This window comes from Microchirus variegatus, assembly GCF_963457635.1.
Source record: "Microchirus variegatus genome assembly, chromosome: 18".
Taxonomy (NCBI): Eukaryota; Metazoa; Chordata; class Actinopteri; order Pleuronectiformes; family Soleidae; genus Microchirus; species Microchirus variegatus.
In genome coordinates this window covers 16,914,189-16,930,308 of record NC_139819.1, presented here as the reverse complement: position 1 = coordinate 16,930,308, position 16,120 = coordinate 16,914,189, and the positions used below count along the sequence as shown (strand labels likewise).

At 40.5% G+C, this 16,120-nt stretch overlaps 1 protein-coding gene across 1 annotated transcript in view; it reads left to right on the top strand.

Annotated features, from left to right (window-relative positions):
* The window catches only part of LOC310940473 (transmembrane protein 132D), a gene marked incomplete at both ends in the record, with an annotated part of 206,871 nt that overhangs the window by 59,117 nt on the left and 131,634 nt on the right, over positions 1–16,120 (top strand). The window lies entirely within an intron of this gene.

Here is a 16,120-nt window from a genome sequence, read left to right as displayed (position 1 = left end):
TCAAGAGTGAAAATCCGAACCTCAAACCTGGTCATGTTGGCCGGATTATTTTCCTCAACAATGTGCTTTTTTGTCAATTTAGTGTGTGAAATTATTGGATTTAAATCCTGAATACATTTTGCTTTCTATTTGTTTTAGTGTCGGATGTACATACATTCAGTTCACGAGCAAAGGAGGGACATGAAATGCTGTCAAGGAACTTTAAAGGGGGCATATTATGCTAAATCAACTTTTTTATCATTTAAATCCTTATATTTGGGACTCTGGAGGCCCTATCAGTCGGCAAAGTGTGAAAAAAGATGACTCGCTCATGTTTCTGTGGTCCTCTTCAGTCTAAGTACAGGAGATGAAACACGCGATGTTGACTTCCGCACTCATTGAGACGCCACAATGCGCTAAATTCCTGGAATTGTTGTCTCGCAGAGCTCCGCTTGTCAGATACTACTAAACAGAGCGTTCTGAACAGGGCTGTTTTGGCAGGGTGATTGAACTGCTGTGGTGCTTCATCCTTTTGAAATTTTGACCAAAGCATGTCACAGACATGTTCATTAGGACACCAGGGAACTAGTTTAATTTGGAGAAAGAGGGTATAATATGACCCCTTTAAAGCTACCTGCAGGAAAAGTGACAGCGTTGAGGCATTCTGTTTTACGCATCAGATCCAGATTTTAGGAATACCCTTTGACTCAGAGCCAAGGTTTATCATTTGTTTCGAAAACACTTTTATTATCCTATTGCTAGCTCTTCCATACCTACAAACCCTACCTGTATTTGTCCATTGCATCATACTCTGGTGATGGACTTCATCTTGGTTTGTGAAATACTGATAAATATGTGATGAATTCTGAGAGGTGGCGGCCGTCATGGCCTTGACGAGAATAAGTCATTTTCTTAACCCATTGCCATCCATCAGTATTTTCTTGTTTGAGGTGCTGTTTTCCCCAAGCACTGCCATGTAACCATGTATGGTGAGATTATTTTGCTCCTTTTTTTTGCCCTGAAGGAAAGAAACTCATCAAAATGGCACTATTGTAAACACAGAAAGTAACGCTTTAGAAACGAAATTATGCTTTTGCTCTAACAAAGACATGCACAGAGAATCCCACGGCACACTTATTCGCATCCATTTACACACATCACTTTCTTGCCATCTTCAAAGTGGTAATGTAAACAAAAGAGCTGCCTCGAAGCTGAGATTATGATGCGGCAACCATAAAAATATGTATGTATTGAAGGGCACAGTGCACACATATTTACATGCACACACACACACCAGTGCATGCTTGTCCTATATTTGTTTTATAGTTTTTACAAGTTCATTTTTATAAATCTTTCTCATTTTCTATCCTGGGTCAACCCAGCTGAGTGCCAGTGATTTTGCTCAAGAGACTGCAGAGCAATCTGGCAAGGAAGCTATTTTGGCCAACTTCAGAATCTCCTAAAGAAATGGAACCAATTACAACCCATTGGCGCGCTAGAAGCGGGCTTACCGCGATGGCGAGAAGAAGAGAAGTGACAGCTAGCAGTTTATGTATACATCTAAAATGGCGACCACTGAAGAGCAGCTGTCTTTGGATTCAGATGGCACTTGCATCCTAATGTTGTGTTCCAGAGCCCATCCAAACCAGTTGGATGTGGCACTTATCCTACATCCAACTACAAAAAGTGCACAAATGCCTGTCGAAGTGGGACCTCCTACCAGCGAATCGAGGCCGATCGACCTACCCCCACTTCACCAACATTAAGTCGGAGAATAATGGCGGCGCCCATGGAGTTACATGAATAGGCTCTAAACTTTACTTTTCTGCGTGTAGAGTTCTTTTAGACACAGCAATTTTATCACAACTTGTTTTTCATGTTATGGCACAAAATTATGTCGTTGTTATCTGTTAGCATGAAGATATGTAGGGCTACGGTAAAAGTATACTCATGACGTTAGACATCGATATGTATCGTTTTTACAAATGCGGCTACAGAACAGTAGGTGAAAATTAGTTGTGTATATATATAGTTATATAACACAATCGTCCATGTTTTCTAACATTCAGGATAAGTGGGATAAGTCCCACATCCCTTTTGTTTGGATGGGCTCTGGAACGCAACATTAGTGACTTGCTCCACCGAGCTCCAACGGGCAAAGTCATTAGACTCCATTACTAAATAGCCATCACTCCTACTACAATACTGAAATACGTTTTCATTGCTCTGATTGTTTGTAGCAATTTTAAATGCAAGCCTATCAACTCCAACTTACTTTCTCTTTGTTTCTCTGTAAAACAGTGTTTGTATCTTGTACTCCCTCAACATTTCTGAGCTGCACACAAGAATTTGTGTGAATTTGTTTAATGTCACGACAGACAGAGGGCCCACGGTTGGTGTAGTGACAAACACTGCTCTCGCCTTTGCAGCAAGCCTTTGCCCCGGTTGGAACAAGGGCCTTTCTGCAAGGAGTTTGCATGTTCTCCCTGTGTGCGTGGGTTTTCTGCAGGTTCTCCGGCTACTTCCTACAGTCCAAAAACATGCAGATTTAGGGATTAGGTGAATTGGTCACTCTAAATCGACCATAGGTGTGTGAGTGAATGATTGTTTGTCTCTATATGTGGCCCTGCGATGGACTGGCGAACTGTCCAGGGTGTACCCCGCCTATTGCCCTATGACAGCAGATAGGCACAGCACCCCCCCGACCCTCCGGTGGAGGATAAAGAGGTAGATAATGGATGGAACAATGGACGACAGACAGAGGCAACAACAACGTTGAGTTGGTAAAGCTGCAAATAGGTTGGAGTATGACTGAAAACACAAATTAGTACCCACAAGAGTTTCAGAAGTGAATTCTACTGCTCCGAAAACCCAGTCGTAAGACAGTTTGTTCCCGCCCTCCCTTGCACTGCTGCTGCACACTCAAATACGCCTTAAGTCAGGTCTGATAGGGTTGCTTGCTTGACCGAGATCATCTTCAGATGAAAGATGCAACAAACAAACAATGATGCATTGTTTCTGTTCACAAAGACTAAACAGAAGCAACATCATTTCAATCATCAAAACTTGAAATCCACAAATTTAAAACTTGCTAGTTACAGTGACTATGAACTACCTTTTAAGACATTTCCATTACAAGCAACAATAGGACTGTTTTTAAACCAAAAATGTGTGCCCTTCCACCTCATAAGACATGCATACCTATGCAGTATCGCTGTGTTATCGTACTAAAGATACCAAGCTGTGAAGACCGTAGGTGGGAGAGAAGCTCACATTTTTCATTTCAGACACAGGCACACACGCACAGTTCAGTGTATTCTGTGTGAAACAAGCAACACGGCAGGCTTTTATCAGCGCTCACGTGGGTGGACTGGCTAATTAAAAGAGCTGATCTGTATTAATCTCTAATGAGATATTTCTGGTTTAATCGTGATACAGTGAGTGTGTTCCTTTTCATGAATGAGAGGGCGGGAATAATGAATACATCTGACAATTAATCCTGGGAACTGATTTCTGTTACCTGCTATACTTCCATGATATAATACGATTTGGGGCTCAGAGTGTGCGTGGAATAGAAATTGCATTGTAAGTCGATGCAATAATTAGTACCAAAGTGAATTCTTCCTTTTTTTGTGTTATTGTGTGTGTGTGTGTGTGTGTGTGTGTGTGTGTGTGTGTGTGTTTGTGTGTATGGTAGGTGTATTCATGCTGTTTTATACAATATTTCTATACTATATGTAGGTTGATGACCAACTATTAATCATAATAACTGTAATTTATGTCCCACAATGTTTCCCTGCTGATCCCTCTTATGTTTCCATGAAAGCACAGTATTGGAAAATTTTGGATCATTTTTTTTTTATTTTATTGATTTTCATTATCAAGTCATTATTCATTATTTGTGTATGTGATGTCATTTGTCATTATCATTATCGTCGCCCTCTGCTTCCCTGCCCACCTGCTGCTACTAGTGCTTTTAAAATTCGGAAAATAAGTGGTGATTGCATTGGGTGTAAAGCATGGAATCCAATTTTGGACAAAGACATTCTGGTTCATGTCAGGATCAGCTGGAGTACAGATGTAGCACAACATGTTTATGAGTTATTTCTTTGTGACAGCCTATAAGGTGGTGTAGTTAGCACAGCGACCTCACAGCAACCGTGTCACTGGTTTAATTTGAATCCTGGTTTCACCGATGGATTTCTACATACCTAGAGATACAGATTGGGTTGAAGTAAATTTGAGACTATAAATTGATCATAGGTGTTCGATCAAGGGTGAACGCTCACTCTTGGCCAAGGTCAGCTTTGATTAGCAGTTCCTCCATGTTCCTCAAACGAGTGGTAGAAAATGAATGAATAAATGTAATCATCCTGCATATTGATGGTCATGTTTCTATAAAGTGGGGGGCAAAAATGCAGTAGCCATGGTAATAGTTGACAGACAGACAGGGTTGGGTTCAGGTTTCATGTACTCCTTTCGACTCTGGTTAGTTTTGGACACAATATGGCTTCCCAAGCCACGCTGTAATTGAAAAGCAGGGTATGACCTGGATTGTTCATGAGCCATACACAACCATTTACACTCACATGTACAACGTCAGGCAATTAACAGTCTACAATTAAACTCTTGTCATTACTATATGTTTAAATACAGTGTTATTATACATTTCTGTAGATTTGTTCTTTCATTTTCCATTCGTACAGTGTTGCTAATATAGTTGCTTTGACCTTGTGGAGTTTTAAGTGTTGCTACAGATGTTATTAGTCATTTTCATAGTCTCTCTGGGTTTGTGTCTCACTTGTAAAATCAGTTGCTCTTTCCCTCCAACTCTGTTTACAGTGCATTTTTATTACTACACTCATTTAACAAATTAAACCTCACAAGAACTGGAACAAATTCAAACTGATCCTAGTTTTGTGTGTCAGGTTATATGAGGAAAATGTGCCGCATAGTTTATGAGTGTGGCTGGTGCTGAGAGAATGGGAGCAGTCCTCTATTTCACGATCATGATTAGATCTATAGATTAACACTGCTAATGGGCTCCGTTCAATACTAGAACTGGGGTAATACACTATTCTAACTTCATGTTGTGACGTGCTATTTATCTGCTGTGTGCATGTGTGCATGTGTGCATGTGTGCAAGTGTGTTTGTGTTAAATAATGCGTTATTTTATCACCCTGAGCCTCTTGCAGCGCAGAAAAAAAAATGGATTAATGATTTTGCAGTATTTTCTGCATCAACTGAAGAATCTCTGATTCTGCACTGTTAAGTTTTATTATTCAATATAAACAAAGCACTTTGGCAATTATGAAACATATTTCAGATGTTTGATTTTCAAGGTCAACTTTTTTTTAATGCCGTTTCCACGATGCCAGTTGTTGCAGTGGAAACATCAACACAGTTTGAAATTGATGCAGGATTTTAATCTTGTATTATGTATCTATGTATATAAAAATATATATATACAAGGCACAGTTGTTGAACACTGATGACACATTTATTGCCATCATTACAGCTGCACTTTATATCCTGAGTAAAGTGCAGACATTATAATCACTTTTGCTGCCCTTTCCATCTTATGTGTTATCATACATTTTTGAATGATTTACCCTTTTTCAAGTCAGTAAACAAACACATCAATGCTTTGATTGACTTCACAATATTATTATTGTTTTCCCTGTTTTTTGATATAGTCAGTTATCAGCTCATTGGTCTCAGTGATGTCATTAGTTAGGACAGTTAGCAGTGCTGAATTTGATGACAATCTGATGACAACTTGTCACTACGCTCTTAGAAATAAAAGTGCTCAGAAGAACCATATAAGGTTCTTCGGCTTGTGCTCATAGGAGAACCCTTATTGGCTCCAGGTAGAACCTTTTTTCGAAAGGTTCCACCTGGAACCCTTTTGGAGGGTTCCACCAAGAACCCTTTTAAAATCCTTTATTCAGGAAATGGGTTTTAAAGGGTTCTCTGAATCAAAATGGTTCTTACTGGAACCATTAGTGTTACCAATAACCCTTGAAAAACAGTGTAATAGTGACATGTTTGATAGGGTTATGTCATGTAGTGAAGCATGAATTCCGCAACAAGCTTACTTGCTCAGCTCATATACGATTAACGTACTGTAGCTTGCCAATCACATGCAGTAATTTACATAGAAATAGGATTAACGCGTGTATGCTAAAACCATTCACCTAAAAGCACATTTATACTTCCATATGCACACACACAAAATGATGCACATATTGACGTATGAATCATTGCATGTGTGAGCACATAGCTTATGCGCTTTAGCTGTGGCACGCACCACCTAATACTAATGAGGCTCTGCCTGGTGAAATTTAGGGTTAAGATTTGAGTTGTGTTTAAGTCAAGGTTGGGTTTGGTATTGACTGGTTATGGTTGATTTAGGGATATGGTTTTGATCAGGCTGTCCAAATTAATGGAATCATTTGGGAGACAGCTGACCAAACCGCGGGGTATGGTACCAATGTATTTTTATAATATAGACTAACACTATAAATGTTCCTGGGTTTGAGCCCCGTTTGGAACAACTTCGGAACAAGGGCTTTTCTGCAAGGAATTTGCATGTTCTCCCCGTGTGTGCGTGGGTTTTCTCCGGGTTCTCCGGCTTCCTCCCACAGTCCAAAAACATGCGATATAGGTGAATTGGTCACTCTAAATTGACCGTAGGTGTGAGAGTGTGAGTGAATGGTTGTTTGTCTCTATATGTGGCCCTGCGATGGACTGGCAAAATGTACAAGGTGTACCCCGCCTATCGCCCAATGTCAGCTGAGATAGGCTGAGATAGGCTGGTGGAGGATAAAGTGGTAGATAATGGATGGATGGGTTATACTTCTTTAACTTGAAACAAAGTTGTTGCATGGACTAAACTGAGTGTTTATGTAAATATTACTATATGTGCATATTGACAGTCATATGTCTGGAAACGGGAAACGAGCAGTAACCATGGTAACAGTTGAGCATTATCAAGCAAACATAATGTAGAGAGGCAGGATATTATTTTTATTATAAATCAAGTGATCTGATGGAGAGCTAGACTCCTGCACCTCCTCCAGAGCCTGTTTCCATTATTGGGTCCATGTGAAGTGGGGTTAGGTTTAGAAATGTGGCCCATGACGAAAGATGTTGACCAATCACAGATATCCTGCTCTCAGTGGTTGTTCTACTAAGCAGCTGCTCTTACATGTCCCTCAGTGGATAAGTTACGTAATGTTACGAAGTAAGTTTTGGAATTGTTAACAATGAGGTGGGTGTGGCTTTTCTCTGGATCCTATGGGGCAATATTGGGATTAGGTTGGAACACTCAATTAGAGAGTGGGTGGTTGTTTGTCTATGTATGTGGCCCTGTGATGGACTGGCCAACCATCCAGGGTGCATCCTGTCTATCTCCCTATGTCAGCTGAGATTGGCACAGCTTCCCTTGTGACCCTCATGTTGAGGATAATGTGGTCTAAGATGGATGGATGGATGGGCTGATGCTGCAAAACTAAAGGGGAATAAGTCTAACTCAGACATGAACATAGTAACAGTAATAAAATGCGTAGTGTGGCTTGGTTCACAGGCTACTTCTGAAACATAAAACACAAATACATTACCACATAAAGACCCACACCCAAACCTTCTTATATGTAATGTGTTTGGACTTGTTCAATTCCTCAAGAGAAAGAAAGAAGGGAAGATGCAGGGGAACAGGGTTAAGTGTTGTATGGTTGTATTGATTAGTAAAGACAAACTAACTTAAAAGAGCTTTTGTGCAAGTGTTGGCAGCCTCTTTGGGATACACACAAACACACATACACACTCTATACACATAGAGAGCATAGACATGAGGCCAAGATGTCTGCAGTCTTGGTTGCCACACATAGAGATTAAAAACACAAGGAAAGGGTGGAAGGATGGAATGAGAGAGGGATCTCTGCCAACAAGCTATAAAGAGCAAATGAGGAGAGAGGAAGAAAGTGATAAAGATAGAGGGTGGGAAAATGTAAAAGAGTTCAAGTGAGTGAGGTTGAATCAGAGAAATAAAAGCAGAAAAAATGAGCAATGTTATGGCACTGAGAGCGTGACATTGTCGCTGTTAGTGTTTGTCCCTGGAGAGAGGGAGGAAGGATTCCCCTCAGACGTGTTTGTGTGTGTGTGTGGTCCCATTTATATCATACAGGAAGTTGACTAATTCCTACTAAAGCAGCTTTAAACTGTACAAATTAAACAACATGCCAGTCAATACAAACTCTAACATTGCATATATTACATTCCTTATTGCCTAAATTTTAAAATACCCCAACATTGTACCTTGGAAATTAAATATACAATAAGTTAGTGGTTTAATCCAGTGATTCACAGACATGTCAGATGGCTCTCTTTTACAACTACAGTGTTTCTACTTCTTCTCTTGATTGTTCAACATAGAATTGTCTTCAAATGATGCCTAAAGATGGCTATATACACATACATCCATGTACAATATAAAGTATATTATTATTTATCGATTTATTATTGATATATTTAGTAAACTTTATTCATACTGTACAAACCTATACTGTCTTTTTTGATTTATCAGATAACGTAATTTTACCTCCATCTCACACTTCTTGACCCTGAAACATTTGTTTAATCACCAACAAACATTTTGTTTTCCCTCAGTTTTTCTACTTGTTCCTTTCTTTTTTTCTCGCGGTTGAAACTGAGTTAGCGGTTGAAGCCGCGCGGTAAAGCCGATAAGCATCAGCAGAGCTTTGACGAGAGAGGCGAGAGGGAAGAGGGAACTGAAAGGATCATGCGGGTGAGCAAATGAAAGAAGTCAGAGAAAGAGTAAAAGATAGATTAAGGGAGGAAAGATATAACACTGAGTTGTAAGTTGCAGTTGGCAACACAATAGGAAAGAGTAGAATATAAAAGAGGAGTATAAAGGGCCTAATTTGATGAATTCTCTTTCTTTGCTGTTTAATTTTTTACCATTTGTATTCCTTATATTATATCAACATTACGGTGCAATGAATGTATCATAGTGTTTATAGCCGATGGTAAATTGAAAAGTCAAACCAATAGAGAAGTGCCTTAAGGGCCATCAGGAAGAGACTGTCCTGGTTGTATATGTATAATATTGTAAAACCTCCAAATCTGAGACCATGGTCCTCAATCGGAAAAGGGTGGAGCACTCTCTTCGGTTCGGGGTGAGATGCTGCCCCAAGTGGAGGAGTTCTCCAGTATCTCGGGGTCTTGTTCACAAGTGACGGAAAAATGGAGCGGGAGATCGACAGACAGATCGGTGCGGCGTCTGCAGTAATGCAGGCGCTGCATCGGTCTGTCTTGGTGAAGAAGGTCCAAGACCGACACTCTTATCCTCACCTATGGTCGCGAGCTGTGGGGTAGTGACTGAAAGAACGAGATTGTGAATTGTGAAGTGGCCGAAATGGGTAACCTCTGAGGTGGCTCGGGCACCTGGTTAGGATGCCTCCTTGACGCCCCCTTGGAGAGGTGTTCCGGGCACGTCCCACTAGGAGGAGACTCCGGGGAAGACTGAGGACTCGCTGGAGAGACTCTGTCTTCGGGTCGGCCTGGGAACGCCTCATGATTCCCCCGGAAGAGCTGGACGAATTGGCCAGGGAGAGGGAAGTTTGGGCTTCTCTGCTCAAGCTGCTACCCTCGCGACCTGACCTCGGATAAGCGGTAGAAAATGGATGGATGGATGAATGGATGGATGCTTCCATTTTGAGACAAGTAGACAACACAGCAGTGTATCATCCACATTTGCCAATGTTTCTTGCTATAGAATCCAGGAGATTTGAGAAAAAACCTGACGATACTTGCGACTTGTATATGGTGGGGTACTAAAAGAACTGGAGTGATTTACGCCCTACCTGGAAGAAGTGATATAAGCACATGTCTATGTTCCAATGTTCAAATTCAGGATATTACTCAGACATAATTTCCTTAAGTTTACTTTGGTCTAAACCACCGTGAAGATAAATGCACCTTGCTTGGCACCATTGTTCACACTGACACTGCAGCTAAGTCAGCTCCCTGCAAGTGAATAAAACTTGAAATAAAACTGTCACGCTGCAAGGTAAGACTGTTGAGAGCAGGGGTCATCAGTATGAATTTTATTTAAGTCCTTGTATAACTTCAGGTGGGATCCATCCGCTTGTCTGTGAGCTTCGCCATGATTTACCTTCTCTCGAATTCCAACTATCACCCAATTAAGTGTGTTGACCTATGTGACAGGCAAACTAAAATGGAATTTAGAGTGGCTCTAAGACCGCAGCTTCACTTCAGACAGTGCACGGTACAAAAAAAAGAAGACACCTCTTGAAAAGATACTGTGAGACTCGAGTTTATAGGACATCTTATCCACCTGAAGAAAAAGCATTAGCTGTCAATTACGGGGGAAAAAAGACATCAAGGAAGTTGGGATTCAGAGGGATAACACGGCAATCGTGTTCATTACGTGTGGTTAGACGAGAGCTCTGGTGCTCCAGCACTCTGTCATAGATGTGAGCAATGACTGGGCTGGCTAATTAGGCTTGGCAAATATGGATGGGGTTTATGTGTTAGAGCCTCACCTAGCATCATTCTGTCACTCACCTGAGCACACTCAATCACCCGCCCCGACTCGTACGCACAGGCAATGATACAGTACGGTATATGTTGTGCAGCATCAAAGGACGTAACCTGACTGTGAGGTAAACATACGGTTGCACGTTGTTGGCCACATTTCATGCATCAAATCACACAAATAAACATATATGCAAAAAGACACTCTGTACTGTTTTATAGGCCATGCTTTAAATAACCTTTCAATCCTGTTGGTTTTATTCCCCGTACTCTAATACCCATTCTTTCTTCGCTCCCTCTTCTCTCCCTCCCTTCTCCCCACCCTCTGTGTCCCTGTTCAACTCCCGGGGGGCTCTGTGTAGCGGGATGTGTGGCTAATTAAGACGACCTACGCAGACCCCGTGTGTTCTCGTCCCTCTCCCTCCGAGACGTATCGTGTCATAGAGCGAGCAGGCGTGCCGACGCTAACACTAACTTCCTGTCCCTTGTGTGTAGGTGAAGAGGTGTCAAGCAGTGGAAATATTCATGTCCCTTTTACCTCTATTTTCATCTCTGTTTGCTCTCTTATTCCCGTCCACTTCCTTGCAAGTCCTACAAGTCCTCCCTTTTTTCACACCAAACAACTTGTCCTCTGTTCCACTTTGTCTCACCTACTCCTTCTCTTCCCTCTTGGCCTCCCCTTCCCTCTCTTTTCCATCGAGCTCCATTCTTTATTCTGCCCTCCTGCCTTCAACTCCCTCCCCTCCTCAAATGATGAGCACCCTAGGGTCCCATTGCAGATTTTAATTAATTCTTTTGATAGTGTAAATCAAAAACCGTGCTAGTGTCCTTGACTTGAGTGCTCTCAAGCATGAATGAGCAAGTAAATGATACAAACAATCCAAGGGGACTGGCTGCTTTTGTCTCCCATGGGAAACCAAAAGGAATCTGCTAAAAGACGAAAATGAGAGATAATGTTCTTTTAAACTTTGTTCGAATATGGGAGAGAATATTGTTTTTGAACAGAAAGGAACTCATGAAAGGACTGTATTCCTGGCTTGTGGAAGATTGATTAATGAGAAGAAAAGGGAGAAAAGAAGAAGAAGAAGAAATCAACATCAGTCTGAGTGCTTATATTAAGTTGCAAAGATTAATGGTCATAGACATTTTCACTTTTTATCTGTCAGTGGAAGGGCTGCAACTATTAATTATATTCACAATTAATCATTTTAGTTGTTTCATCCATAAAATATTTATCATAATATTTATTAAATGATGATCTCTGTTTCCAAACTCCAAAATGCATTGTTCTGTCCACAAACCAAAGCTTTTCAGTTTACTGTCATTAGAGAATAAGCATTTAAATTCACTGGCCTAAATATATATATATATATATATATATATATATATATATATATGTTTGTATATGTGTGTGTATAAATATATATATACAGGGGTTGAAAGAGCAGTGGAACCTGAGGATGGGGTTTCACAATACTACATATATAATATGTAATATGTAATATTTGTTCTTTCTATTTCACTAGATGTTTAATTCAAACCACAATCCACCCACGCCTGTAACACTAATCAAAGTATTGTGGTGGTTAAAACAGTTTTTACTTAAGGCAACATTTTTTATGAGTTAAATCTGTTTGTCCAAATATCACTTATCTAAAACACTTTGACTTCTACAGCTGGGACACATCTTTTTACAGTGTTTACCATTGCAACTAATACGTCAGGATTTTTCACTCAGCTCATCTAAAGCAAGATAAAAAGCACTTTAAAGAAGGAAGATGTTAAAAAAAAGGTATCTGATAATGTTTGAACCTGAGCCGGGGGAGGGGGAAGAGACGTTGTAAACAGGAAAGGATTGAAATGTTTGCTTTCAATGAATGTTTTTTTTTTTTACTTCCTTAGTCAATATAGATAGAAGTGAAAAGGATGAGGGTGGTGGTAAGGATTGGGAGGGAGGAACTGAAGGAGCGAAAAACAATTTTACATCCTTTCCCTCCGCGGATATGGTAAATGCTTGTTTTAAGCAACAAGCGGTGAGAGTGGTGAGGGAGCCAGAGGGAGTAAGCACCAAATGCTTTGCCTGACTGTGCTTCTACTCTGAGGAAAAGAAGGACATGATGGGGATCGGAGCAGAGAAAGGAGTTTTATGCTTCACATATGCAAGGCTACTGGGAAGTTACGCTCTTAACACAACAGATACTGCTTTGGATTGTTGAGTAAAATCTTACATACATTGTACTGCTGTGGGTGAAAGTGTGATTTAACTGATTATAACTAGTATGCTGTGTAAATTGTATTATTTGACCTTCTGTACACAAACTCATTGTAGACCAGCTGTAACTCACAAATCACATATTCTTATAATAAGGCCTCTGTGCAACCTTGGCTCATACATTCTCCATAGAGTGTTCTTTCTTGTATCATTGTTGCTCCCACATCTGCTGAGGCAAATGACCGATAACACAGTGAAATGCAGACCTCCCCAAGGTTGGCTCTAGTTATCATCAGACAAAGTCTCTGGACATATTGACCTGTAGCCTTTCCTCTAAGCTTGGAAGTGTTATACCTTAACTCCAGGTTTCACTGGCAGAATGACAGAGGATGCCGATGTGTGAAAGGGGACATATTATGAAAAAAATCAACTTTTGAATCATTTAAATCCTTATATTTGGGACTCTGGAGGCCCTATCAGTCAGCAAAGTTTGAAAAAAATATCACATACTCATGTTTTTGTGGTCCTCCTCAGTCCTACGTAGAGGAGATGAAACACGCGATGTTGACTTCCGCACTCATTGGGACGTCACAATGCGCTTTATTCCTGGATCTGTTGTCTCGCAGAGCTCCGCTTTGTCCGTAAAACACGAGAGTGCTGGCGAGGGCAAACGGTATCCGAAAACCGTAAGTCCCTGAAAAGTTCTATTCTTGGCTCCACAATGCAGCACAGAGTCCTACACACACTTCCAGCCTCAGAGGATTTATCTGTCCAGTGGATACATGTTATATATGACAGCAATGTGCCTGCTAGAGCCTGCAAATGATCACTTTTCCAAATGCTAACTGATGTTAGCTCCCAGTAGCCTCTGTGGCTGATGTCATTTCCTGTCCCTTAAGTTTTGTTTTACTTTTTTTTTTAAGGTGGACCTAAAGAGATACTACTAAACAGAGCGTTCTGAATAGGGCTGTTTTGGCAGGGTGATTGAACTGCTGTGGTGCTTCATCCATATGGTATTTTGACCAGAGCATGTCACAGACATGTTCATTAGGACACCAGGGAACTAACTTGGAGAAATAGGGTATAATATGACTCCTTTAACATCTTGCCATTCATGTTCGGCATTGTCTTAATTCTCCTCGTTACTGAGCTGTCTTCAATTAAGCTTTTCCACTTAACTCATGACTGACTCGCAGTGACTCCTATGGGCTGAAATATGTGCCACCAGAAACTGAATTTGAATCGTTTATATTTGAATTTGAATCGCTAAACTTGAATAATTGCATTAAAAAACTGAATTTGAATCATTTATATTTGAAATTGAATTGCTAAACTTGAATAATTGCATTAAAAATCTGAATTTGAATCACATAATTTGAATTTGTATTGTTTAATTTGAATTATTGCATTGAAAAACTGAATCTGAATAGTATAATTTGAAATTGAATTATTCAAATTCAATATCATATCTCTTCGTATTCGGTTCTCACAATTCAGATTCAGTTCTCACAATTCAGATTCAGTTCTCAAAATTCAGATTCAAATTACTGCGACATACATCCGGTTAGTTCAAGGATGAAGGAAGAGCAATCCAGCGCAGATACAGGATCTGCCGGCTTGACGTTGTTAACAGCTGCCACGAACGGCTTCCTTAACCACTGACTGTAGCTCTATCCTACCGGTAAGTTTCACTTTACGTTAGTTTGTTTACTTGACTGGGTTTGTTTATGTGCTACTGGTTAGCAGATGAGAGGCTGACAAACTCTCATCTCATCTCTCATTGCTAAGTTAACGTTAGCCTACATTTACGTTACCTTAGCTGAAGCAGCCGGATAGATCTGAGTTTGTCAGCCTCTCATCTGCTAACCAGTAGCACCTAAACAACTCCAGTCAAGTCAAAAAACTAACGTAAAGTGAAACTTACCGCTAGGATAGAGCTACAGCCAGTGGTTAATGAAGCCGTCGTGGCAGCACTTGTAGTTTGAAATCAAGACGAACACATTATTAATTCATTCGTCCGTTAACCTTTCCTGCTTTATCTCCTGATGGCACACACATGACAGGCCGTTTTTGCTGAAGAGAATTCGGCTTTATTAGCTGATTGCACAGTAACACTTAACACTCTCACTATCTGCTCCGGTCACCGTCACTATTCATTCACCGGCACACATGTAAACACTTCCGCTCACTCCGCATGCACTCACTCACGCACTCGCCGTGTCCCAAAGCTGTCTGGTTACACATTAGTGTTAAGGCACATCCCACAACACGTTTCTTCAATTGGAACAGCAGCGTAACTTCAGTGTTGTACTGTTTGAATGGGATGGGTGGCTGTGCTCAGCTTCATTAAGGGTCGCGGGGGTGCTGTGCCAATCTCAGCTGACATCCATCCATCCATCCATTATCTACCGCTTATCCTCCACAGGAGCGTCGCGGGGGTGCTGTGCCTATCTCAGCTGACATTCAAGGTTAATATAAATAAAACATTCATACTATAGAGACTTTCAAACTATCAGGTCAAAACGTTTACATTAGAAAAGAAAGTAACGCGTCAACAACAAATCTATCGATCACACCAAATATCTAATGACGGAGCCGTTTGAGCCAGCGGATCGTTTCAACAGGGCAGGCCGAGATAAGGCTGCTCTGTGCCGGGCACAGCACGCACCGAGCGTCGCTGAGGCGGAGCCGATCACCTCCTACAAAGTCGCTGCCAAACTATAAATACATCACATCTTAATACACAAACCACATTTTTGAATTCCAAATCACTAATTTCTCGCCTCAAATGATCTTAAAACCGCGTTCTGGGACACAGAAAAATATTTATTTCAGGTTTGTTTTCTCTGCTGCTGTGTTCTGGCAAAATCCAAAGCGATTATCCTGTATCTGCGCTCGATTGCTCTTCCTTCATCCTTGAACTAACCGGATGTCTGTCGCAGTAATTTGAATCTGAATTTTGAGAACTAAATTTGGATCGTGAAAACTGAATGCGAAGACATATGGAGTGTTGAATTTGAATAATTCAATTTCAAATTATACTATTCAGATTCAGTTTTTCAATGCAATAATTTAAATTAAATAATACAAATTCAAATTATGTGATTCAAATTCAGTTTTTTAATGCTATTATTCAAGTTTAGCAATTCAAATTCAAATTATGTGATTCAAATTCAGTTTTTTAATGCAATTATTCAAGTTTAGCGATTCAAATTCAAATATAAACGATTCAAATTCAGTTTCTGGTGGCACATATTTCAGCCCATAGACTCCATCACTCCATCTCACCTGATAATCAAAATCTCTGCAACAATTCATATCAACAAAATACCATGCAATTTTTGCGA